The sequence below is a fragment of the Schistocerca piceifrons genome, chromosome X (genome assembly GCF_021461385.2).
Source record: "Schistocerca piceifrons isolate TAMUIC-IGC-003096 chromosome X, iqSchPice1.1, whole genome shotgun sequence".
Taxonomy (NCBI): Eukaryota; Metazoa; Arthropoda; class Insecta; order Orthoptera; family Acrididae; genus Schistocerca; species Schistocerca piceifrons.
The window spans coordinates 422194869-422219699 of record NC_060149.1 but is presented as its reverse complement, the minus strand read 5'-3'; the positions used below and the strand labels follow the sequence as shown (position 1 = coordinate 422219699).

Below are 24831 nucleotides of genomic sequence, written 5' to 3'. Positions count from 1 at the left end.
GGCATCGAATGAAGGGTAGAGCCACGGGTCGTAACACATCTGAAATGTAACGTCCACTGTTCAAAGTGCCGTCAATGAGAACAAGAGGTGACCGAGACGTTTAACCAATGGCACCCCATACCACCACGCCGGGTGATACGCCAGTATGGCGATGACGAATACACGTTTCCAATGTGCGTTCACCGCGATGTCGCCAAACACGGATGCGACCATCATGATGCTGTAAACAGAACCTGGATTCATCCGAAAAGATGACGTTTTGCCATTTGTGCACCCAGGTTCGTCGTTGAGTACACCATCGTAGGCGCTCCTGTCTGTGATGCAGCGTCAAGGGTAACCGCAGGCATGGTCTCCGAGCTGATAGTCCATGCTGCTGCAAACGTCGTCGAAGTGTTCGTGCAGATGGTTGTTGTCTTGCAAACGTGCCCATCTGTTGACTCAGGGATCGAGACGTGGCTGCACGATCCGTTAGAGCCATGCGGATAAGATGCCTGTCATCTCGACTGCTAGTGATACGAGGCTGTTGGGATCCAGCACGGCGTTCCGTATTACCCTCCTGAACCCACCGATTCCATATTCTGCTAACAGTCATTGGATCTCGATCAACGTGAGCAGCAATGTCGCGATACGATAAACCGCAATCGCGATAGGCTACAATCCGACCTTTATCAAAGTCGGAAACGTGATGATACGCATTTGTCCTTACACGAGGCATCACAACAACGTTTCACCAGGCAAAGCCAGTCAACTGTTGTTTGTGTATGAGAAATCGGTTGGAAACTTTCCTCATGTCAACACGTTGTAGGTGTCGCCACCGGCGCCAACCTTGTGTGAATGCTCTGAAAAGCTAATCGTTTGCATATCACAGCAAGTTCTTCCTGGCGGTTAAATTTCGCGTCTGTAGTACGACATCTTCGTGGTGTAGCAATTTTAATGGCCAGTAGTGTAGAAGCAATCCGCGTAGCTGTGAACGGATTCCTCTGAAATTAACTTCATGTTTTCATCTATGCAAGTTGTCAAACATATTAACGCTGGAAGTTCCCTCGCCTTTCATGGAGAATGTATGGAAAGACTCAAAATCGTGGAACAGCAGATGAGGAGTTTTGTAGATGATAGAGGTCATACCTAATTTTCGAACTTGCTTTATGTACTTTCGCCTTAGCTCTAAATTTATCTTCAGCATCACATCCATAAGATGTAAGTTACTGTAATTGACAAGAAACTGCTTTTGATTTACAAACTGCTTGATAGCTTCTGTCTCAAGTTCTTCTGCCGACGTTTCTTTGGTAATTTTTGTGACGTTTCGCCAGCACAAGTGGCTGTCATTGTCAAAACTTCACTCTCCACTGTTTTTGGTTTAAGGAATGAAGTAGCTGTGGCATTTGGAAGATCGAAAGACGTACTTGAGTCTGTAACAGCTTTCGAATGCCATGTTCGCCGTGAATATAAGCTCAGATTTTATAGACTGAATCCGATTAGAGTGCTAACTTAGGGTTGCTCAGCGCTAGTGGTCAACTGTCAGTCTCTGATAAAGAGCTCACGGCATCAAAGAGCGAAGATTAATTGGCGTTTAACGACTCGTCTATATAAAAGTAATAGGAGCACTAATTATAGTTAGAGGTTCAGGCTGTCGCCCTATTGAGCGAGTTACACCGGCGTTAATCTTAAGCGGCCTGGGGAAGCCATGAATAAACTAAATCCGCGTGGCTGAAACACTGTTTTAATCTGTCATGAAGTTATGAAACTATTGTTACTGGTGTTGTAAAAACAGGTAATAATGTGACAGTCATAACATTATAGGATTCATCCTACATTTCCCTCTTCTTTTTCTTATGGCTTTAACCCCCTCGGCGCAAGGTCGGCATGGTTATGAACGGGTCTGGCGTCGTTCGTATAACTAAAGAGAGCATAAGTTTTCTAGACGTTTGTGAATCGTGTAACTGAGGTGGGACTGGTATGTTAACCCGCTATTCGCTTAGTGGGATGAGGAAAACCGCCTGAAAAACACAGCCAGGTTGGCTCGCACACCGACCCTTCCCATTAACCCGCGGGGCAGATTCGATTCGGGCCGGCACACCTTCTTGCTCCGGAAGAAGGTGCATTTTAACATGTACGGCTATCAAAGCAAGTTCAACTTCCTCTCCCTAACATAACATCATAGGTTAAAGATATTGAAAAGAAATTTCCAGCAAATGGTGTTATGCAGAGATGCGAGTATTGTGTTGCATGGCTATTGTGTTACAGAAGCAACTGCATTTTTAAAGAAAGGAGGTACATATTTTTTCAAAACTACTCGATACATTCCGAAAATATGACGGTAGTGATACAGGGCATGTTCATATCTACACTTAAAAGTTCCTCAGAAATATGTGGTAAATGTGCTAAAGTGTGACCCAAATCTGCCCGAGCAGTTTAATTTTAATTCTGTTACTCTATTTTTGAAAGAAAATTAAACTGAAATAGCGCTGTGTTATCAGACTTTTAGGCTTTTTCGTTCAATGCTTCACTGGGCAAATTTATGTATTTTGCAAAAGGACAAAACCGTTTCACGTACATGTTTTACAGTTATTACTTGAAAAAGACAACAAGGTCGGAAACTAGCTCGTTATGGTGCAATAAGACAAATGTTCTCAAGAATAAAGCAACGTAAGTGTAAGATGAAATGATTTTATCCTTTACAGGATTTTTGGAAGCTGTGGAGACATCACAAAGTGAGTTCCACAGGTTTCAATTTTGGGTTCACTCCTATGCTGTTATAGAGGGTGAATTATAAAAATGACAGCATCATCAGTTCAAGGCGTCAAAGCGATATTTTTGAGAAATGACAGGAAGCAAAATATATCTTATGTGGCTAACGCATGAAGCTTTATCTAGGAAGATAGCGGTATCGATCAAATCACAGTACTTCTTACGGAATTCAATAATTAACAATGTGATACATGTAACAGAAAGCTAGCAGTATGTTTGAGTGCTGTTCCGTGTCAACAGCGAGATTTTTAGAAGGCGGAGTGTTCCCGCTCGAATTCGACAATTTTCACGAAAGGACCCGGCTGTGGCCTATATTGAGGAGTCGTTCCGGCATTCCTCTGACGAAATTTAGGAGGGTAGACGGAAACCTTAATCCGAACGGCGAGATAGGAAATCGAAGGTGGCTTCGCTTGCTCGGGAATCCAGTCGCCTTGCTCTATTGCGCTCGCGGAAGCCAATAATAGCTATCTCCGGTCCTATTCGGTTCGGCTGAGAGACCAGGGGAAAATGACATCCTACGGGCGTCGTTACGCGCCCTTATCTCTTACCTCATTCAGATGCTTCCCTTACCAATGAGCCAGCAGAATTGTTAGACGGCCCAAAATCCACCGTGGAAGCCCATTTAAAAAGTTCCAAGAACCAGCATTATGTGAGAAATTTAAGAATATACTGCAACCTCGCTCTGTCACCTCGTTGGGGACCGAGAATATAAAATTAGTCTAATTACAGCACGCATAGAGTTATCAACGCAGTCATAGCTTACGCACTCCATATGCGAATCGAATGCGAAAGAGCTCAAATAAATAGTACAATGTGAATTACCCTCTGTCACTCGTTTCACAGCGGCTTGCAAAGTATCGATTTAGATACAGAATACCGTTGTCTAAATTTAACGAAAAAGTTTTTGCGAGAAACATGTTGCTTTCCTTCCAAAGATTCCTATTTACGTCAAATGAACATCTCCACTACACTTACTTATGGACATGTACCGGCCTATTACAATCCTAGCGATGCGTCATAGAATTCCTTCAACGTCTATTTAACAAGGATTTCGTCTGTGGTCTCTTTACACAGGCTGTTTCACAATTTATGTTACACGCTTCTACAGGTTGTAGAGGGGATTCTGTAGATCATGTTTCACATAGGAACCCATTTCCGGTAACGTCATCCAACGACGCTACAGAGCGTTAAAGTTATAGGCGCCGACGTCTGTAAATGCATGTATATAGGGTGAACATTAATAAAACGGGTTGCCACCGAAGACGGCGCTGACGAATGAAAGTTCAAAAAAATGGTTCAAATGGCTCTGAGCACTAAGGGACTTAACTACTTTGGTCATCAGTCCCCTAGAACTTAGAACTACTTAAACCTAACTAACCTAAGGACATCACACACATCCATGCCCGAGGCAGGATTCGAACCTGCGACCGTAGCGGTCGCGCGGTTCCAGACTGTAGCGCGTAGAACCGTTCGGCCACTCTGACCGGCCAATGAAAGTCCCTCTGACCACGTGCCGTGTGTTTCTTGTGTATTGCAGGCTGCGTGATTGACGCAGCGTACTGTAAGTAGCAGAATGGATATAACTAATCGTGTTTTGGCTTACATCACGTTAGCAGGTCACTTGCTTGGAGCTTCTACTAGGATTCGTCTCAGTATCTAGTAGAGCCCGGTCCTCCTGATGTGGTGTCGCACAGTCCGCCACCTCCCTCCACGTTCGTCTCTCTGAAAGGACCCATGACCACACAAACCTCCAAAAAGGGCTTGAAATGTTGTGTGATGTGCTTGGTGTCTGCGAGGGTACTTCTAGTATAGCCGTGCTGCCTCTCGACCGTTTCCATCTACTTGGCCGTACACGAACACCACCTAACCTTATTCCCGACTTGAATACCGGACCATTCTGCTGCTTACAGTACGCTGCGTCAATTATACAACTTGCAACACACAAGTAACAAACAGCATGTGGTCAGAGCAACTTTCATTCGTCAACGCCATCAACAGTGGCAATGATGCAGTTCCGGACACATGTTCATAGGACCCTTTTTCCTCCATTTCCAGTCATTAATCTGTGCCTGCAGTTTGTCTGTTTTATCAATGCTCACCCTGTATATGGGGTTATTCCGTGATGAGGTTAAAAACTTTCAAACTTTCTGGAATGATGGAAGAGGATAAATGTTCAATTTGAGATAATAGTCTATGTGCCGGAAACGAAAGGGTCGAAAATTATAAGCGAAAATCGTTCTGTTACCTCTCACAGTGTAATACACGTACTGGTACTGTTGTTGCTAAGACTGTACGGTATGCAACTTTCAGAGGTGGTAATACAGACCAAAACAAGAAAAAATATGCAGTAAACGTGGGCTGTAAAACTAATACCGTAAAAGCTAAACAAGAGAGGAAATGTGTTTCACAGTAGCGAAGATGAACAAGTGCTCATAGCTCCTCAGGTATGCATTTTAGAATCCATGTTTACTAGACTTTTTTTCCTTATTTTGGTCCGTATTACTACCTCTGAAAGTTGCCTACGCTACGGTCTTAGTAACAACGGTACCGGTACTTGTATTCCGCCGTCAAAGGCATCAGAACGATTTTCGCTTATAACTTTCCACTCGTTCGTTTCCAGTACAGGGCCCTTACCTCAAATTGATACTTAAATCCTTCTCCACCACCGTAGAACGTTTTGTACAAGGGGGAGTTGGAAAATAAGTTTCCCCTGTCGACTGTGGGCGGAGTTGTGTGATATGGGCGAAAGACGACACGGCAGGTGAGCGCGCAAGTGCAAGACACCGGTACACCATTGGTTAGAGGTCGACCGCGATCAAGCAGATGGCGCTATCGCAGTGCCTGCGCAAAGTGGAGGCCATCCGCTCAGTCTTTTCCAGGAGCTATGGAGAGAAGGTGCGTTTTGGAGTCGTGGTCAAAGGCAGAAGTGAAAGCTGTTATCCGCTATGAATGGGCACGTGGAGTATTAGTCACAGAAATTCATAACCGCCTTGTTGAGGTGTATGTGTCAGGTGTGATGTCGAGGCAATTGGTGCGGAGATGGTGCCAGCAATTCAGTGATGGACGTCAGCAAGCGCAGGACATACCGAGACCTGGACGGACGCTCACGGCCACTACAGATGCAAATGTCAGGAAGGTGGATGACATGATTAAAGAGAACCGGCGTATCACCATCGATGGAGCAGCGGCAGAACTTGGAATCGGACAGGAGCGACCTCACAAGTGACTTCCATCTGTTTCCTGCTTTGAAGAAGACTCTCAGCGGAAGGCGCTTTGGTAGCAATGCTGACGTCAAACAAGCCGTTCAACGTTTCTTCCGTATGCAACGCCCTGATTTTTTCCTGGAAGGCTTTTTGAAGCTTATAAAGCGGTATGACAAATGTCTCAATGTACTTGGAAATTATGTAGAAAAATAAAGATATGTCTTATCTTTAATGGCTCTTTTTTTTTCTTTCACACACAACTCTGACCACAGTCGACAGGGGAAACTTATTTTCCAACTCCCCCTCGTAACATCATTACGGAATCACCCCATATACACATACGTTTACAGACGCCGCCGCCTATAAGTTTAACGCTCTGCAGCGTCGTTGGATGATGTTTCCCGCCATGGGTTCCTATGTAAAACTTAATCAACCAAGTCTCCTCTACAACCTCTAGAGGTGTGTAACATGAATTGTGAAACACCCTGTATGCACCCCACTTTCTCAGAATACCCTCAACAAACCATACGTCTTCCATTTGCCACACCTGCTACTGATGACATGTTCTCGTTTCATTTCATATCGTGTCGTGGTGTTAGCCCAAAATATTTACATGTCATAGGCTCTAACAGAGTACCCTTATACTAGAAGTCTAATTCTGTCGAATTCTCTCTCCTTTACATGGGCATTATCTTGCATTAGTACGTGAAACTAAACGAGAAACGAAAACATTTTGAAACTGGAGTTTCAGGAGAGAAACTAAAGTTCTTCGTGTCCATAAATCGCTTTCTTAAAAACAAGGAACGGCATGGCTACTTATCTCTAGACAATCATAATATATGTCGCGTTTGTGTTAATCATTAAACGTAGGGTAGAGGCCTAACATGTGGTCAAGAGAAGTGGCCAAGAGAAGTCTACTAATATCAAATACTGGCCTTAATTTGAGGAAGAAATTTCTGAGGATGTACGTCTGGAGTACAGCATTGTATGGTAGTGAAACATGGACTGTGGGAAAACCGGAGCAGAAGAGAATCGAAGCATTTGAGATGTGGTGCTATAGACGAATGTTGAAAATTAGGTGGACTGATAAGGTAAGGAATGAGGAGGTTCTACGCAGAATCGGAGAGGAAAGGAATATGTGGAAAACACTGATAAGGAGAAGGGACAGGATGATAGGACATCTGCTAAGACATGAGGGAATGACTTCCATGGTACTAGAGGGAGCTGTAGAGGGCAAAAACTGTAGAGGAAGACAGAGATTGGAATACGTCAAGCAAATAATTGAGGACGTAGGTTGCAAGTGCTACTCTGAGATGAAGAGGTTAGCACAGGAAAGGAATTCGTGGCGGGCCGCATCAAACCAGTCAGTAGACTGATGACCAAAAAAAAAAAAAAAAGAGGCCTATATATAGTCGCCACACTGTATTAAAAACAAATGTTCATCCTAATTTATCCTACATACGTGGATGGTCAGCGCGGCTACCTGCCATGCCGAGGAATCGGTTTCGATTTCCGGTACGGTCAGAGATTTTTCCTTGGTGCGAGGGCTGGAACGGGTTTCATTCAGCCTCATAATGCCCACAGAGGAGCTACATGACCGAGTAGTTGTGGCTCTAGGTCGTGAAAACTGAGATCGGCTGGGAGAGCGGTGCGCTGGTGCGCTGACCCAACGTCCCTCCACTGGCAGAGGATGACACGGCGGTCGGTCGGTATCTATGGGCCAGCAGTTGTCTGTGGAAGGAGTTTACGTTACGGTTACGTTTATCCTGTAATTAACTAATGAATTGTGATTCATAAAATATGCCACTGGCCAGCGACTCCTGTAATCAACTGTTCGCAAAGGCATTCTATTCCAATGCTGGCTGGCACTGTTGTTGGTTCGACGTATTGTGGCCGACAACTTCCGCAGCTATAAACTTCATTGCAAATATCTAATGAAGATCAGAACTATAGCTTTCACTGGAGGGTTAGATTATATTTATTTGCCGGTTATTACTAAATGAAAATTTATTAGTACGGGGAGGAATCTGCCGCCATGGTTAATTTTTGTTGAGTGTGATATCTCTTTGCAATCCTTCGCTTTGCATATATCTGTATGGATAAATTAACGGATTTTAGATATTCACAAAAGAACGAGAGGCACGACTGTCTTACATTCACTAAACGCTCCCTGGTAGCTCTATCGCGCGGTACTCAGTGATACTGGAGCGGGGTATACCGGAAAGCCAAGCAGGTGGATTGGATGACAACAGAGAGACACTGTATATGGTGTCCCTCTGTCGATGCCAAACAAAATGCGAAAATAGTATATGTTGGTTGCGGATGTCAGTGCAGATTATCTGAGATTAGACTCAATGTGCACGATGGTGTGCATTTGGTGCTCTGAATGAGGCAATAGCGCTGCGAATTACGGTATTTGTTTTGTGTTGTATGGCTTAAAGTTACGTCTTCGCCGAAACAATTTCAGAGGTAACACTAGTTGTACTGAATAACGGGAAAGGCTCGGCTGTGTCATGAAGAGGAACCACACCGACATTCTTTTGAGCTGGTCTAAGCAATTCGTGCCCTAAACACTCTGATATTATTTATTTGCTTATTGAGTTAGCCTCTAATTTCCTTGTCCTTCGCCGGCCGAAGTGGCCGTGCGGTTAAAGGCGCTGCAGTCTGGAACCGCAGGACCGCTACGGTCGCAGGTTCGAATCCTGCCTCGGGCATGGATGTTTGTGATGTCCTTAGGTTAGTTAGGTTTAACTAGTTCTAAGTTCTAGGGGACTAATGAACTCAGCAGTTGAGTCCCATAGTGCTCAGAGCCATTTGAAGCATTTGAACCTTGCCCTTCATTGCGATTAGTAAAATGAAATAAGGCCTTATGTTCTATACTTACATTTACTATCAATCCTATTTTTTTTAATTTTGTAGTTCAAAGTTTTTGTTCTGACTTGCTATCCTCTTAAGAAGTTCTAAATACTTTATGCCTTATACTAGGAAAATATTTTAATAATGACGTCGACAAGTATGCTTTTCGTCTCCTACTGAAAACCAATAAAGCAATGTAACGCTGCAAAAGGCACAATATTTGATTATGAATTGTATATTATAATCTTCTAGTCTCCACCTACTTTGCTCCGAATATTTCTCTTTCTAGCAGAACTAGTTGCATAGGACTAGTACTCATTATTGAAGATGATGCTCTCTCGTCACGTTGCGTTATTAACATACATGTTGGTTTTTGTCAGCGTACCGTGACTTACTTTAGTTTAAAATAGTTAATCATCCGTCTCGAGGCACAATGATTTTTTTTTCTTTTCATTCATCTTCCTAGACGTTTTCATCATCCTATATGTTTTGGAGGTAAAACACCTGTCTGACTACATTCTGACTTTCACAATTACTTCTGCTTCAGATGCTGGTAGTTATCGGAACACAACGTTTGCCTTTTTTCCGTGTGTTGCGTACCACATGGATATAAGACTGTAGTAAAAATAATTGGAGACTTGACATCCTTTCCTCTTTGATAAATTTTATGATCGTCTAACAACAATACCTTGCAATCAGAACATTTACAAAATTGTCTTCCTAAGTTAAACTTTCCGTTAGGTTAGAAGGATGCGGGCCAATGTGTATGTGGTACAATTTTATTATTTGTTTTTCGATTAAGAGAATATTTTGCTCATGTTTACCGTGCTAGGCAGAGAAAAGGTAAATTATTACAGTCAAAATTCTTTTAAATGTTTCTGTGGCTATGCTGGTGTTGACTAGATCTTTCAATTGTCTTATAAATGAAATTGAATGGTTCAAATGGCTCTGAGCACTATGGGACTTAACATCTGAGGCCATCAGTCTCCTAGAACTTACAACTACTTAAACCTAACTAACCTAAGGACATCACACACATCCATACCCGAGGCAGGATTCGAACCTGCGACCGTAGCAGTCGCGCGGTTCCGGACTGAAGCGCCTAGAACTGCTCTGCCACCACGGCCGGCTAAATCAAATTGAGGACAACTGCATTAAACATAGCTATATGAAGTTACTACGTTGATAAACTACACAAGTACGTTCCTAAACTACATGAACTTGAACAGTGATACAGTGGGACGAATACTGGTATAAGACTGCCTCAGAAAATGTAAATCGTCAGCACATATTTGAGGTTCCTGGCTAGTGCTAGTCTTTAAAAGTGCTTAAATACTCAGGCGTGGCTGTTCGACCAGTTAAATAAGTCTTACATATAAGCTTTAAAGTTAAGATAAAAAAAATAGAAATGAGCGTATGGCATCGTTGGCCGGGGAAGTTCGGCCGCCAAGTGCAAGTCTTATTCCATTCGCCGCCACATTGGGCGACTTTTGCTCCGGTGATGAGGAAGAAATAGTGATGATGAAAACACAACACATAGTCCCCGAGAAAATCTCCAACCCAGCCAGGAATCGAACCTGGGCCCGCTTGCATGGGAGGCGAGCACGTTACCACCCAGCTAAGCAGGCGGACAAAGTTAATATATCATATAGTAATGCGAAGAAGGCCTTAAAATACTGCAGAGATGTTAACAGTTATTTCATAAATTAAATAAAAGAATAAGATCTGTTGTAAAAAAATTGTGAAATATCCACATGTGTGTCGGCCCCAGCTATTTGTGTAGTTGTGTGGTTCATCTATGTAGTATTTTCGTATGTCTATTTTTAATGTAGTTTTTTCTTAATTTTCTGTGCAGACCTATTGAAAATGACTGTAAGGTTGAAAGCAATGTAGAAATATTTGTGCATGTTTCGACTGATGAACTTTGTTGTTACGTACATTCTTTTATGCGTTTGAATCGAGCGTTTGCTACATGTATCTATGACACCAGTTTCCTATTCTTTCGTCTTATTTCCGTTAAGAGCATACTAGAGGCACCGTTCAGAATGTAAAATATGTAGCCTCTTCTGCTGCACAAGTATAGTACAAAAACATTAGGCATAAACAATGATGATAATTTTTTTGGGAAGAGATGCAGTAGTTCTTCTACAAAATACGATACTGTGCGGCAAAACAGGCTACTGGAATTGTATCTCTTGTTCGGGATAAAAGTGCAGCCAGTTGCGTTTCCTGCAGTGATGAGAGGGTACTGAATGCCGGAACAGCGGAAGCAGGCGCTCGCAGCCACGAAATACAACGACTGTTCACACAGTGTACATTGAGGTGATGTCATCGTTACCAACTGTCGAACGTAAAATCAGTCCATTATTTACTGGCACCAGTACTCATTGGTAGGAATGATACAAAAAATACTTTTGGTGACTTCCGTGCAACTGCTGTTGTGCCAGAAACAACAGAGTTGGCATTGTGGTTTTATATAATTTTGGGCAGTCTAAAATTTTTTATAAAAGAAAAATAAACTGTCGGTCTTAGTGTTCTGACTTATACAAAATTTTTGATTTATTTTTGAAATCACTCACGGTATGAGCTGCATAAGAATGTTCTCAATTCTGAAGACTGGTTTGAAGCAGCCCATTACTTAAATGTTCACTGATGCTCCAGGATGCATCCTGTCAAGCTATCCATTATTTAAGTCAATATTTACCATAAATCTCTTTTCTTCAAGATTTAATACAGCGCTATTTCGTTAGTTATCTGATTGACGCATCGAATCTCCAGCATTCTTCTGCAGCACCACACTTTAAAAGGTTCTGTTATCTTCTTGCCTGTACTTTTCATCGTTTACGATTCGCTTCCATGTAAGGCTTCATACCTTAAAAACAGCTTCAGAAAAGACTTTATAACACTTAAATTTTTATTCTATATTAACTTGTTTATCTTTTTAAGAACCCCTCAAAGTGGTAGAAAGTTTCACTTATTTAGGGAGTGAAATATCTAGGGATGGAAGAATAACTAACGAAATTAATAGGAGGTTACAGAAGGGAGGCAATTTCTACCAAACAATAAAACATCTGATTTGGAATAATGAAGTTTCAGAAAGAGCAAAACTCCTTATGTATAAGAATTATTACATCCCTATTGTCACCTATGGTGGAGAAACATGGACAGTGACAGAAAGGGACTGGAGCAGACTGCAAGCAGGGGAAATGAAATTTCTCAGAGCAGTTAAGGGAAAAATAAGAATGGACAGAGTAAGGAATGTAGAGATTAGAAAGGACCTCAAACAAAAAAGTATGAGAGAAGAAATTGAAAGAAAGAGATTAAGATGGTATGGGCATGTTAAGAGGATGCATGGGCAGAGACTCCCCAAAATTATGGAAGAACTAAAGATGGATGGGAAAAGACCTAGAGGGCGCCCAAGAACACGGTGGAAAATGGGAGTGAGAATATCTGTTGAAAGGAGAGGTGTGACCTGGCAGCAAGTGGAGGAAGAAAAGTGGTGGGAGGACCGAGCCAAATGGAGAGGACTCGTCAGCACCCAGACCCGGCAGTAGCTGGAGCGTGATTCGGATATAGATCTTTTTAAGGACAGTTATTCTTCCTATTACCAATCTAAATATCATATACTCTTTAATTCTGCCACCGTCAGTTATTTGCAATACAAATATCAAAATCCTTCTTTTACTTTTAGTGTCTCAGTTTCTAATCTAAATTCGCAGCATTGACTGAGTTTGCTATTTCAGAAAGAGTTACAATATCATCGAGAAACTCTGACGCTTTTATTTTCCTCTCTGGATATTTTAATTCCCTTTACAAATATCTTCTTGGTTTCCTTTCCTTCTTGCTCTGTTTAAATATTTAACAATATCGAGGGTAAACCACAATCTTGTCTCACTTCCTTCTCAAAAGCTGTTCCGCTCTCAGTCCTTCGAATCTTACAACTTGCGAGTAGTATATAACACTGCGTGGCCAGTATTTTATCCCACTTAAAAGATGTTCACAGAAGGCATTACTATAAGTTTCTTTAATTTGGGATTTGCTGAATTCTGGTAACCAGCGTAACAGAGAGTAAAAATAAAGAGGACCAGGCATCAAACCTAAGATAGTTACAGTGTTTTACAGTATCTTAGAATACCTTCTTTAACATGGCACTCTCGGAGGTGGTATGGTCTTGCCCTCCACCAAACTATGAAACGAGGCTCACAGCCAGTTGTGAGAGAAACTTTCAGTTAAATTTGGAGACTAAACCACAGCACAACATTTTTAGTTACGCAGAGGACAGCTTGAAGTAGCAGTTGTATAAGGTGCTAGAAAAATTCGTCGCCTTGAAGGGGATCGAGTTTAAAACATTTGATTTTGGATTCTGACGTTACAACAGAAGACAGTGACCCAGAATTCTTCGACAATTTTTATGGTGGCTAAATAATTCCTCGAAAAAAACCGCGCTGGTCCTTTCAGCCCTCTCCTGCCTTCAAACATTTAATAACATCGACGAGATGTTAAACACTGATCTTCGACTAATTCATCTTCAGAAAGAAGCCATGACTTACCAGTGATAATGACCATAACACCATTTCTTTTAACAAAGCAAGTGTAACATACGAGTGAAGATAGAAATAGATAACTACTTAGGTGATTTAGGAATTGTCTCATAGTAAAGTAATCACAGTAATTTAATGTTCAGTTACTGAGACGTTGTAATTCGGCATTTATTTACTCGCAGCACAAAAAGCAGCATCTGTTTGGCTTTTATACACTATTAACGCAATTTTAGCGTTTTAAAAAACAGATAATTTTCATTAATTATTCGCACAAAATGGACATTCATCGAGCTCTCCAGCGGACGCTTCTCAGCTATCTCTTTCTGCGTCGTTATGCATTTAAATTTTACCTCGTGCTGCAATTCGATTACCGTCGTTTATCCTAACTAGTCACAGAATAATTATTTCACCCACACAGTACATTAAAAATCGTCTACACACCGAATAACATTTTCTTTTACACGTCTGTTTGACATAGAAATGTATAAATTAAAACAGCGTGAACTAAGTTGTGTACTTTCGCTCTGCTTATGACTGAGAATTTATATCGCTCATTCTCAAAATGGCTCTGAGCACTATGGGACTTAACATCTGAGGTCATCAGTCCCCTAGAACTTAGAACTACTTAAACCTAACTAACCTGAGGACATCACACACATCCATGCCCGAGGCAGGATTCGAACCTGCGACCGTAGCAGTCGCGCGGTTCCAGACTGAAGCGCCTAGAACCGCTCGGCCACAACGGCCGGCTTTGGCTCATTTTCCACAGCTATATTTTCTCATATTCTGATATTATCACGATATGGTACTGGGTACGTGATAATCAATGGCGTCCTCAAGAAAATAGTGCTGTAGCGACAAGCCAACTCTAAACAAAAGTTTTCCGTTTTTGCACAAAAGAAAATCTTTTGGTGATCAGAGATCTAGTTCAAGTAACACGTTAAGGTCGATCTAAAGAATACTGGATAAGATATTTTAATTTCTTTTTTTATCTATCAGACGTTTTAATCATATTTTACCAAATCCTGTAATAGGCTCTACAAAACATTGATATTAATTTAATGCGAAAGAAACCGCTCATCCTGCACTCATCATTCTTGGCTTAACTTAAAACATACATTGCGAAACATATTTGACGGGTGCCCTATTAAGAACTAAAACTTTAAAAATGCTTAAGGAGAGTAAAGAAAACGACGCCCATGGGTAACTTAGCGCGGTCCTGTAATTCACGAGATCCAGAGTGTTGTGCTTAGTTGCTGCGCTTCTTAACTTCCCTGACGCTTTAAGAAACATCCGCACTACATTTTGATTCAAGTAGGGTACCTCTTTCGGAATATACAAGTAGGTATACAACATTGACGTCGGGTCATCACGCGTGTGGCTTATTGAAGGAAACATATCCGCATTCTACCGAAGGGATTTAAGGAAATAGCATGACAACTGCGACAGTACCGTCGGTAGGGTACTTCTAGTCAGCTCAGCAATAATTTAAGGGCTAGACCGCTATCGACAAAATATCAGAGTTTGACCGGTGTTGATTGCTGAGTGTTATGTTACAAGGAACCCCTGGTCTCGCGGTTGTTATGATTATCAAAGTTGCTGAAATTGTACGTCGGTTTCCTGGGATTCGTTGCTGTATAATACAGGCGAGGATGCATTAACTAATATTTCCACATGCAATGAAACTGGAGCAATTCGAAAGGCATCACAGAAGTTATATACGAAAACACAGAAAGTTGGCGTTTCTAGAGTGATGCCACTTTTGCCACGCCACTAAAATTTACAGTCGTTTTGTCTTTGTGATGCCGCTATGCTTCGCCATCCGTCTGTTAGTGCCGTCCGACTGCCTCCTGGTTGTTACTTTTCGAAAGACAATCAATTTATCTGTTTTCGCTAGAAGCCACAACAAACACTTTAATGAATGATTTTGTTGACAACATCGTGAGAGACAGTTTGAAGGGAGCTGCTGTGTAGAGTTACACGTAGAGTAGATTATACTTTCAGAAATGATTGTATCACCCTTTCATTTATGTGTACTAGAAAATTATTCAAATACAAGTGAGATTAGTATAGAAGCTGAAGTAATGAATTAAAATTTGTGCCAAGGCCGGGACTTAAAACCGAATCTCCTGCTTACGAGGCAGATCAATAGATGACCTACCCCTGAGGTATAGGAACGATTTCCCCATTATATACAAAGCTGAGGTGCTATTCCAATATCGGAGAGCGTCGACAATACTGACGACAGAAGAAGGAGAAAATGGGCTGAAGCAAGGCGTGAACTGAAGTCTGTGTTAGGGAGGGAATTGCACCATGGTAGTCTGTACAGGGGTCGTAGTTACAATGCACTGAGGGTATACTTGTTAGACATCCGCTTATGGAAATGAAGGAAAGGAAAGTAAGTATGAGACGGCGGCTCATGTATAGCCGGCACGGTAGCTCAGCGTATTCGGTCGGGGGGGGGGGGGGGGGGGGGGGGTTAGCTGCCCTCTGTAATAAAAAATATTAAAAAAAACTGAGCGAACGGATCAACGATGAACCTGAAAAGATGTCATGGAACGTCCGCCCCGAACAAATGCAACGAACAATAATGAACAAAATGAGATCAACAAAAAAAGAGAAGAAAAATACCGGTCTGGTGTCCGAGTTTTAGTTCATTACTTCAGCTTCTATTTTTATCGAAGATAAAGTTGAGACTCATATGTCTCCAAGAAAATGTAATACCATCAGAATAAATGAGATAATTTGTCCGAATTTGATAAATATGTACTTTATTATTACTATTCACAAACAATGTCATGATTTGAGGATTTCATACAGTGCAATAACATCCCAGCAATCGTGACATTAATAAAATAATAGAGCGTACACCAGCACAAGCATGATAATTCTACATTTCACTAACAGTTTACACTTACGAGTTTTGTTATTTCTCTTGTGAGCACACAACAACAACTCTATGTGCTGAATGTATACTAGCTTGATGCAGTCTAATCCATGGAAATTACTTCTTTCTATTTAAATTACTTTGTAGATAAACATGTATAAGTGACTGATTTATGACAGAAGACAATTAGTAGCTTACCAGCTGAGACAGTTCATTACCAAAGTGGAGAAAATTAAAGAGCTAATGTATATCTAATGAGAATCGTTACTTATTTTTATTTTATTTATTTAACATGATGTGATTAGGGTCATCAAACCCTCACATCTTACCAGGGTTTCACACATACAGTACTATCTTTACGTCATAATTACCTAATAAATAACAATTTTAATATGACAAATAATATTACAATCATTTGAGTGTCTATGGAGACAATGTGAGCAAATAATACTGACTGTGAACCAATAAAGATAATACTGCCAGCATTTCTATTACTGTTGCTGGTACCACTAATAATGATATTAATAGTGGCAGATATAAAAAAAATTGTAGGGGTACAACGTAGATGTTTTCTGGTATACCGAGTTCAGAGAAAAGGAAATTTAAGGAGATTGCACGAGCTAGGAGTACTGGGAAATGGGGCAGATCACGTTGGAAAGAAGGATGTACAGAGGTACAGGGACAATGGTAGTCATTATTGTTGCTTCAGTAGATACCTGATTAACTGTCTTCAGAAGCTGGAGATGTTATTCAGTTCTGTACTATAATAAAGGAGGTATTCCACAGTCGGGTTCCTGTTACTGAGAAGGACTTCGAGAAAGTGGTTGAACGATAGAGTGGGACAGAATCTCTGATGGGAACGAGTGTTTCTGCCATGTTGTTCGGACAAGAGCGTTAACGTCGATGAGAGAGATGAGGGAAAGTGCACGTTGATAACAAAGTAGAGGAGACAAAGTATTTGAAAATCTCTGTGCTTGCCTGCATGCAGCCAGGATAGCTGTGCATATGAAGGTGAAATATGATCACAGAGTCCAACATCGCAGACGTAACGAACACAGGCATTCATTAGTAGTTTTTTTCTCTTTTTCCTTTTAATACAGAGTTTGGTCATTACGCAAAATCTGGTTGTAATTTCCCTTAAAGGTCTGTAAATCAGAGCCACAGGAGATCATTCTGCAGCCCAGAGATACAATAATTTCTGTTTTGCGTAAGCTCCTGATTTTGATTCATTAAAGTGACCTGCCTGGATAGCCGCTTCCGGCATTCGGGAGGGCAAGCCTGCCCTGGATAGAATCCGCCCCGCGAATTAACGACGAGGGATCGTGAGCCGGTCAGCTTGGATTTGGTTTCTAGATGGTTTTCCACATCCAAGGAGGTGAATACCGGACTGCTACCCACGTCCTGCCTCAGATGCACGCTACGCAAACATTTTTTTTTAAAAAAAAAAGCATTCTCTCACTTGAACACGACATATAGGCCTAAGCTAGACGCCGACAGATGGAGTACACACATTCCGTCCCACGGGGAGTGGTGGCGTCAGGAAAGGCATTTTGCTACCTAATTTCATTAATATTTTCAAAACCCGCCGACGCTGTAGAGAAATGGGAAAAGGCGAAGCCTACCATCAGCTCCTACCAACCGAAACCGGTGCTCATCTGGCCACGGTGTTCCACTCTTCTAGGGTCCAACCGATATGATCACGAGCCCAGGAGAGGCGATGTCGTGCTGTACTCGCGTCGGTCGTCTGCTACCACAGCCCATTAACGCCACATTTCGCCGCACTGTCCAAACGGATACGTTCGTCGTACGACCCACATTGATTTATGCGCTTATCTCACACCATGTTGTTTGCCTGTTAGCACTGACTACTCCACGCAGACGCCGTTGGCCACTGCGTTGTCCGTGGTGAGAGGTAATGCCTGAAATCTGACACTTTCGGCTCGCTCTTGACACTGTGGATCTCGGAGAACTGAATTCCCTAACGATTTCCGAAATAAAATGTCCCATGCGTCTAGCTCCAACTACCATCCGCGTTCAAAGTCGGTTAATTCCCGTCATGCGGCCATAATCACGTGGGAAACCTTTTCACATAAATCATCTGAGTACAAATGACAGCTCCGCCAATGCACTGCCCTTTTATACCTTGTGTACGCGATAGTACCGCCATGTGTATATGTGCATATCGCTATCCTGTGACTTTTGACACCTCAATGTATTTTCATTAACTTGTTGTTGTTGTGGTCTTCAGTCCTGAGACTGGTTTGATGCAGCTCTCCATGCTACTCTATCCTGTGCAAGCTTTTTCATCTCCCAGTACCTACTGCAACCTACATCCTTCTGAATCTGCTTAGTGTATTCATCTCTTGGTCTCCCTCTACGATTTTTACCCTCCACGCTGCCCTCCAATACTAAATTGGTGATCCCTTGATGCCTCAGAACATGTCCTACCAACCGATCCCTTCTTCTGGTCAAGTTGTGCCACAAACTTCTCTTCTCCCCAATCCTATTCAATACTTCCTCATTAGTTATGTGATCTACCCATCTAATCTTCAGCATTCTTCTGTAGCACCACATTTCGAAAGCTTCTATTCTCTTCTTGTCCAAACTATTTATCGTCCATGTTTCACTTCCATACATGGCTACACTCCATACGAATACTTTCAGAAATGACTTCCTGACACTTAAATCAATACTGGATGTTAACAAATTTCTCTTCTTCAGAAACGCTTTCCTTGCCATTGCCAGCCTACATTTTATATCCTCTCTACTTCGACCATCATCAGTTATTTTGCTCCCCAAATAGCAAAACTCCTTTACTACTTTAAGTGCCTCATTTCCTAATCTAATTCCCTCAGCATTACCCGACTTAATTCGACTACATTCCATTATCCTTGTTTTGCTTTTGTTGATGTTCATCTTATATCCTCCTTTCAAGACACTGTCCATTCCATTCAACTGCTCTTCCAAGTCCTTTGCTGTCTCTGACAGAATTACAATGTCATCGGCGAACCTCAAAGTTTTTATTTCTTCTCCATGAATTTTAATACCTACTCCGAATTTTTCTTTTGTTTCCTTTACTGCTTGCTCAATATACAGATTGAACAACATCGGGGAGAGGCTACAACCCTGTCTTACTCCCTTCCCAACCACTGCTTCCCTTTCATGTCCCTCGACTCTTATAACTGCCATCTGGTTTCTGTACAAATTGTAAATAGCCTTTCGCTCCCTGTATTTTACCCCTGCCACCTTTAGAATTTGAAAGAGAGTATTCCAGTCAACATTGTCAAAAGCTTTCTCTAAGTCTACAAATGCTAGAAACGTAGGTTTGCCTTTCCTTAATCTTTCTTCTAAGATAAGTCGTAAGGTCAGCATTGCCTCAAGTGTTCCAGTGTTTCTACGGAATCCAAACTGATTCTTACATACCTTAAAATTTGGTACACGATGATGGTTGTTTGATATCCATATGTTATTTTTCCTCATCATGTGCTTTTAGACCCATTATTTGTGTTTACTACTCATCTTGTTAAATTCTGTGAGATTTAGTACCATTGTGTTCATTCAGGCAATCACTTCACCTAGCGGGGCTTTGAATATTTTTTAGTTTCTCGGAAAGAAACACTTTATAAATCACAGACAGTAGTACACATCGTGACTATAATAAAAAAAGGTTCGTTGCTTTCTATAAAGCCTACTGAACTGAGACGCTATCCTGTTCACATACCAACATTAATATAAGCGTCATAGCATCCAGTTTCAGAACCATGTGCTTCAGTGGGAACGCTATCAGTCTAAAAGCAGCAGAGAAGATTCCTACTATAAAGGGTGAAATTATCATGTTGTAGGCGTTCAGTGTTGATGAGCAATAAAGTGATTCTAATCCGAATAAACTTACCTACCACTCACCAGCAGCCGATCAATCCATCTGACCACATGAGACGAGGGAATCGAACCTTCAACTTGCTACAGGCTCCGGTGTATTCTTTTCTTTAGCTTAAAATCCTATTGTACGACGTACGATTGAGTGGGCGATCTTCTAGATATCTTCCGCGTAAAGTGCCAAATACGTGCACATTTGTCTAAGACTCGTGTGTCTATTGACTAGATCATATACCATTTGCAGCTCTCAACTGCGATGGTCAATTGTCGTTTCATTCGTTTGGCGCAGAACATGGGCTGCGGACAATAGCGAAAGAAGGAGAAACTATAAACATTTACAAGCGCAGACCATTTTAGCGACGTACAATTTAAAAAGCTACCGGCCTTAAGAGGCCATATTCCAACAAACGTATTCCCACCGACGAAGAAATCATTAGAGATAAGACAACAGCTCAGTGAAACTAAGAGGAACATGGGAGTCGCTTCCAGAGATTTGGAGAAGGGGCAGGAAATTAAGGTCGTGCTGGTCAGTCGGAGATTTGGACCCTGTTTCTCTCGTATGCAAATGAAGTCTATTAAGCACTGGTAACCCACGAAAGGTGGTAGGGCGCGCAGTCAAAGAGTACAGAATGAACCATCGGATATATAGTGGAGACACGGAAGCTCTAAAGCGATGTAACAGAAGCCATATTCTAAATGAAACAGTTTTCATTATTGATTTCACCCTCTATCCGTTTCAATGGTCACATCAGGATCATAATAATAATAGTAATAATAATAATCTTCAAGAGGAGAAATTATATAAATTACAATATATGTGTAATAAAATAGTGAAGGATACAAAAATTCATTCATATAGGACTAATTATCAGTAATAATCCTCACAACGCAGTCTATTACAGTTGCAAAAGTTGTTATAGGTCTATTTGTGGGCAAAGCGGTTTGCAATGAATGAGAATGCATATTCATTGTAAGAGCCCGCGCCGTGTGGAACGACCCCCTCTACATTATACTTCGTGCGCGATGATGTGGAGTTTGTGGTCTGCAGTCGGTTTGATCGCCAAGACCACGTGATGTGACGTCATGCAGTGCGACCAGTGGGTGCAGAGTTGGGCAGCCTACTGAGCATGGTCGCCCGCAGAGTCAGTCGGCTGCGGGCCTCCGATCCGTTAAGGCCACGCCGCTCTTGCATCACCCAATCGAGAGTCAATTACAGCTGTGATCGACTGTCGTTATTGCACACCGCGGGCTACAGCACACGATCGAGTGATAGAGCTTTTCTCCTGTTTCGGTATGTAACAGCAATTTACTTCCACTTCCAAAATATAATCACGAGTGGTGGCACTGTCCGAGCTGTGATGTGATAGGCTTTCGCTAATGTAGAAATGACTGGTGGAAAACATGTAGACTGATTCGAATTAATGAGAATCTTATAGAGTTCGAAGATGTTAAAACTACATTTGTAATAATTCACGCAAGACTTCCGATTTCAATTCTTCCTGGCGGGGTCAGGGATTTTGTCTGCCTCGTGATGACTGGGTGTTGTGTGATGTCCTTAGGTTAGTTAGGTTTAAGTAGTTCTAAGTTCTAGGGGACTGATGACCATAGATGTTAAGTCCCATAGTGCTCAGAGCCATTTCAATTCTTCCTCGGCGCATATTTTGACTCTCGGTGTTCAGTTTTACGCTCCCATTTGCTGACGAGCTACGCAAGGAGATACAGCGCTTCTATGTGGTCAGTTTAAGAGATTGGCCCATGGCTTTTCTATTTTCTGTTTAAATAAGATAAAACTTGTCCTCATCCTGAAGGCTGATCTGAACACGACGATGTTGTACGAAACATATCCCGTTCGAGGTGGTATGTTCGTGTCGTCTTCCTCTCTTTGAACCGACTTAATCAGTCAGTAAGAGGTGAACTGGGAACAAAGGCGCATTGTCACATATAAAAATCATTTTGAGAGGTGAATGAAGCGACAAGTTACTAAGAAGACATCGACCGAAGGAGGATAGAACTTCGAGCCTTTGGGCTATTAGGTTGACAATTTTATACTTTGACACCGAGCCCCAAACCAACGTTTTAAAAAGTCAGTAATTTTTAATCCGTTACTGCAGGCGTTTTCCTCTACTGGATTTTACAGCATTCTGTTACAATTATTCGATCATTTTTGCCTTCTTAGATTTACGGTGAGTGTGTGAGTTTACCTCTGGAGGTTTCCTAATTAGACACTGTTAATTAAATTTCTATTTTCTTGTAATTATCTCTGTGTATTGATAGCTGTTGAGCGCAGTATTTCGTATTTCAGTTTTTTCACATTCATCCAGTTATGAGCTCGTCCTTTCATCCGTTACAGCCCGTAAAGCCAGTAACCCTCCAATCATACAGATAACCATTTCTTCAATCCAAAAATACTATTTGATATCTCTCTCTTGCCTGTCATCCTATCTTAGATGTAATTAGTCCGAATATCATCTTCAGGTTTCGTCATCTGCTTATAACGAACCCGAATGAGATGCATAAGCATTCACTTTGTTCTCTCGGGAACGAGTAAAGAAGAAATAGCTTACAGCTTACACCATGCTTTCAACATGGCGCTTGTTCGACAGCTTGAATGTCAATGTCGCTTCTTGATCATTCAGACAATTTCTCATGCAAATACATCCATTCCAGAATAAATCCGAGATGGTTATCGAATATCAAATCCAGGACCGCCTAGACGGCAAAACGGCTGTCCTGTGTCATGCCGAAGAGGACACTCCAAAATTATGGATTGATTGTAATAATCTGTACTGTAAGAGCAAATGTTCACGGATAGGAGCTTAGTCAGTACTTTTGTCATTAAAAGCCTAACATTCAGGCTCCTTTTCGGGTCTCTCCGGACTCTGTTGCAATTAGTGAAACTGTTCCTCAGACCAAATCGCTTTTGTTTTTCATCTTTTGCTCGAAGTTGGTGCTGATGTTGGCTGCTGTTTGGTATCGCCAAACGGCGCAACGAAGCGCTCTCACCTATGGCTTCAGACGGACAACATTGAGGTCGGTTGCTTATATTAATCTAGGCTGACTAAACAGAATGGCTTTCGATATTATGGATGTTATAAAAATCTGTCGCCTCGTTATAAAAATTTTAAAAAATCAGAATGCGATGAACAGCAAACTGTGTTTCTTCATTCACATGAAGTCTTTCTTCGCCGACTATGAACATATTTCTACTAATGGGAGAGAGATCTGTACACTTCAGTGCGTTAGGACTTTCTTGAACGGCAAAAATCATTCACACTTTTTAGAAGGGTTCCACATTTCAAAGAGAGTGGTTGGAATGTCCTGTTCCGCTGTATATACAAAATATTTAGAATAAAATATCTACTTTAAAATAGTTCTCAACGATACCGCTCTAGAAAAGTTTAGTCCCTCACTTCGTAAGCATCTTATGTCATCTTTCGAGAGAGGCTCGGAAACATGACTGACAATACTTGCGTTTTTATTTCCAAATCATTAATTTATCTTACAAACATTTTGTGGCGTCACGTGCTGTTCATGTAGCAAAATGAGCGAAAACCGACAAACCTACAAAAACTATGGAAGTAATTGAGTTTCCAGACCCAGATAAGCCATGTAACCTACACTGATAGGGCCAGTTTGGACAAAAAAGCGAATGTACCGCATGGGGTATTTACTTTATTTTTTCCCCACAAACTTTTCATTCGGAACACGACCTACGCTCGACGCTTACCACAGCCTCATTTGGAAAATATTCTTCCAACTGTTAAACATGACTCAGAAGAAACGGAAAATGCGTCTGTAGCAGCACCATACTTTCATCTGACATAACATGCACGTATAAATGGACTTATTGAAGAAAACAGACTGGCTTTTGTTTGACTACCACACCCAAAGAGTTTCCTGCCCTACAGAAGAGGGGAGACAGACGTCCCGACCGGGTGCAAATGCATAAATTCAGCTCCACGCTGTTCTACGGCACTAGAAAGAGGACAGAACGTTCAACCTAATACCATCGGTGGACAATCTCCGATAGAACAGAGCTGGGGGGGGGGGGGGGGAATCGGCCTATCCCCGATCTTGGCATTCGACATTCGACTTCATCTCTGGAATCCACAGTAAACCTATACCAGGATAACTGAACGGATATTTCAACTTCTCTCTTCCCGAATGCGTTTCTGATGTGATAACCACGGCACCAACTCGCTCGGTCGATGTCATTAGCGACTAAACACTGACTCAATCGTAATCGTGCAAAGACAGCGAAAGAAATTGGGGATAGTGGTTTATACGAGTTTGTGACACTTGTACGGAGAGGGAATGTGTTGTCATTTGCAAGGAGGCCAGGACACCTCAGGCAGTGGACAGGGTGCTCCGGAAATATGATTCACCAGCCTGCACGCCGCTACCTGCGACGTATTCTGGAGAAGGCAAAATCCCGTTTCCTACAGAATGTTCCCTGTCCGCACACCAGTTCGTAGTGTACATGGCCTTCTCCCAGAGTGCAGTACTGCAGCTGACCTCTGACTGGCAAGGAGTGCTCCGTGTCTTAGTGCTGAGATAACTGAATTCACCGACACCACCAAAGGGAAGGCTTTACTGATTTACAACGGGCATCAGTATGTAGTGGACTATACAAACAGACAAGAAGTGACTTTGGCTTTGTGTAAACTTTAAAAAGAATAAATGCTATATCATGGATGTTATGAAAATCTGTCGCCTCGTT

The 24831-nt window shown here is 41.8% G+C and overlaps 1 protein-coding gene across 3 annotated transcripts in view; it reads left to right on the top strand.

Moving 5' to 3' along the window:
- LOC124721613 (elongation of very long chain fatty acids protein AAEL008004-like) overlaps window positions 1–24831 on the top strand; it is a 653067-nt gene that overhangs the window by 292406 nt on the left and 335830 nt on the right. The window contains exon 1 of one of the 3 annotated variants that reach the window (XM_047246669.1): window positions 21275–21402. The exons of the other annotated variants lie outside the window; for them this stretch is intronic. The gene's annotated coding sequence lies outside the window, so the exon portion shown is untranslated. Of the gene's footprint in view, window positions 1–21274; window positions 21403–24831 lie in introns of those variants that run through there. 3 annotated transcript variants of the gene reach the window in all.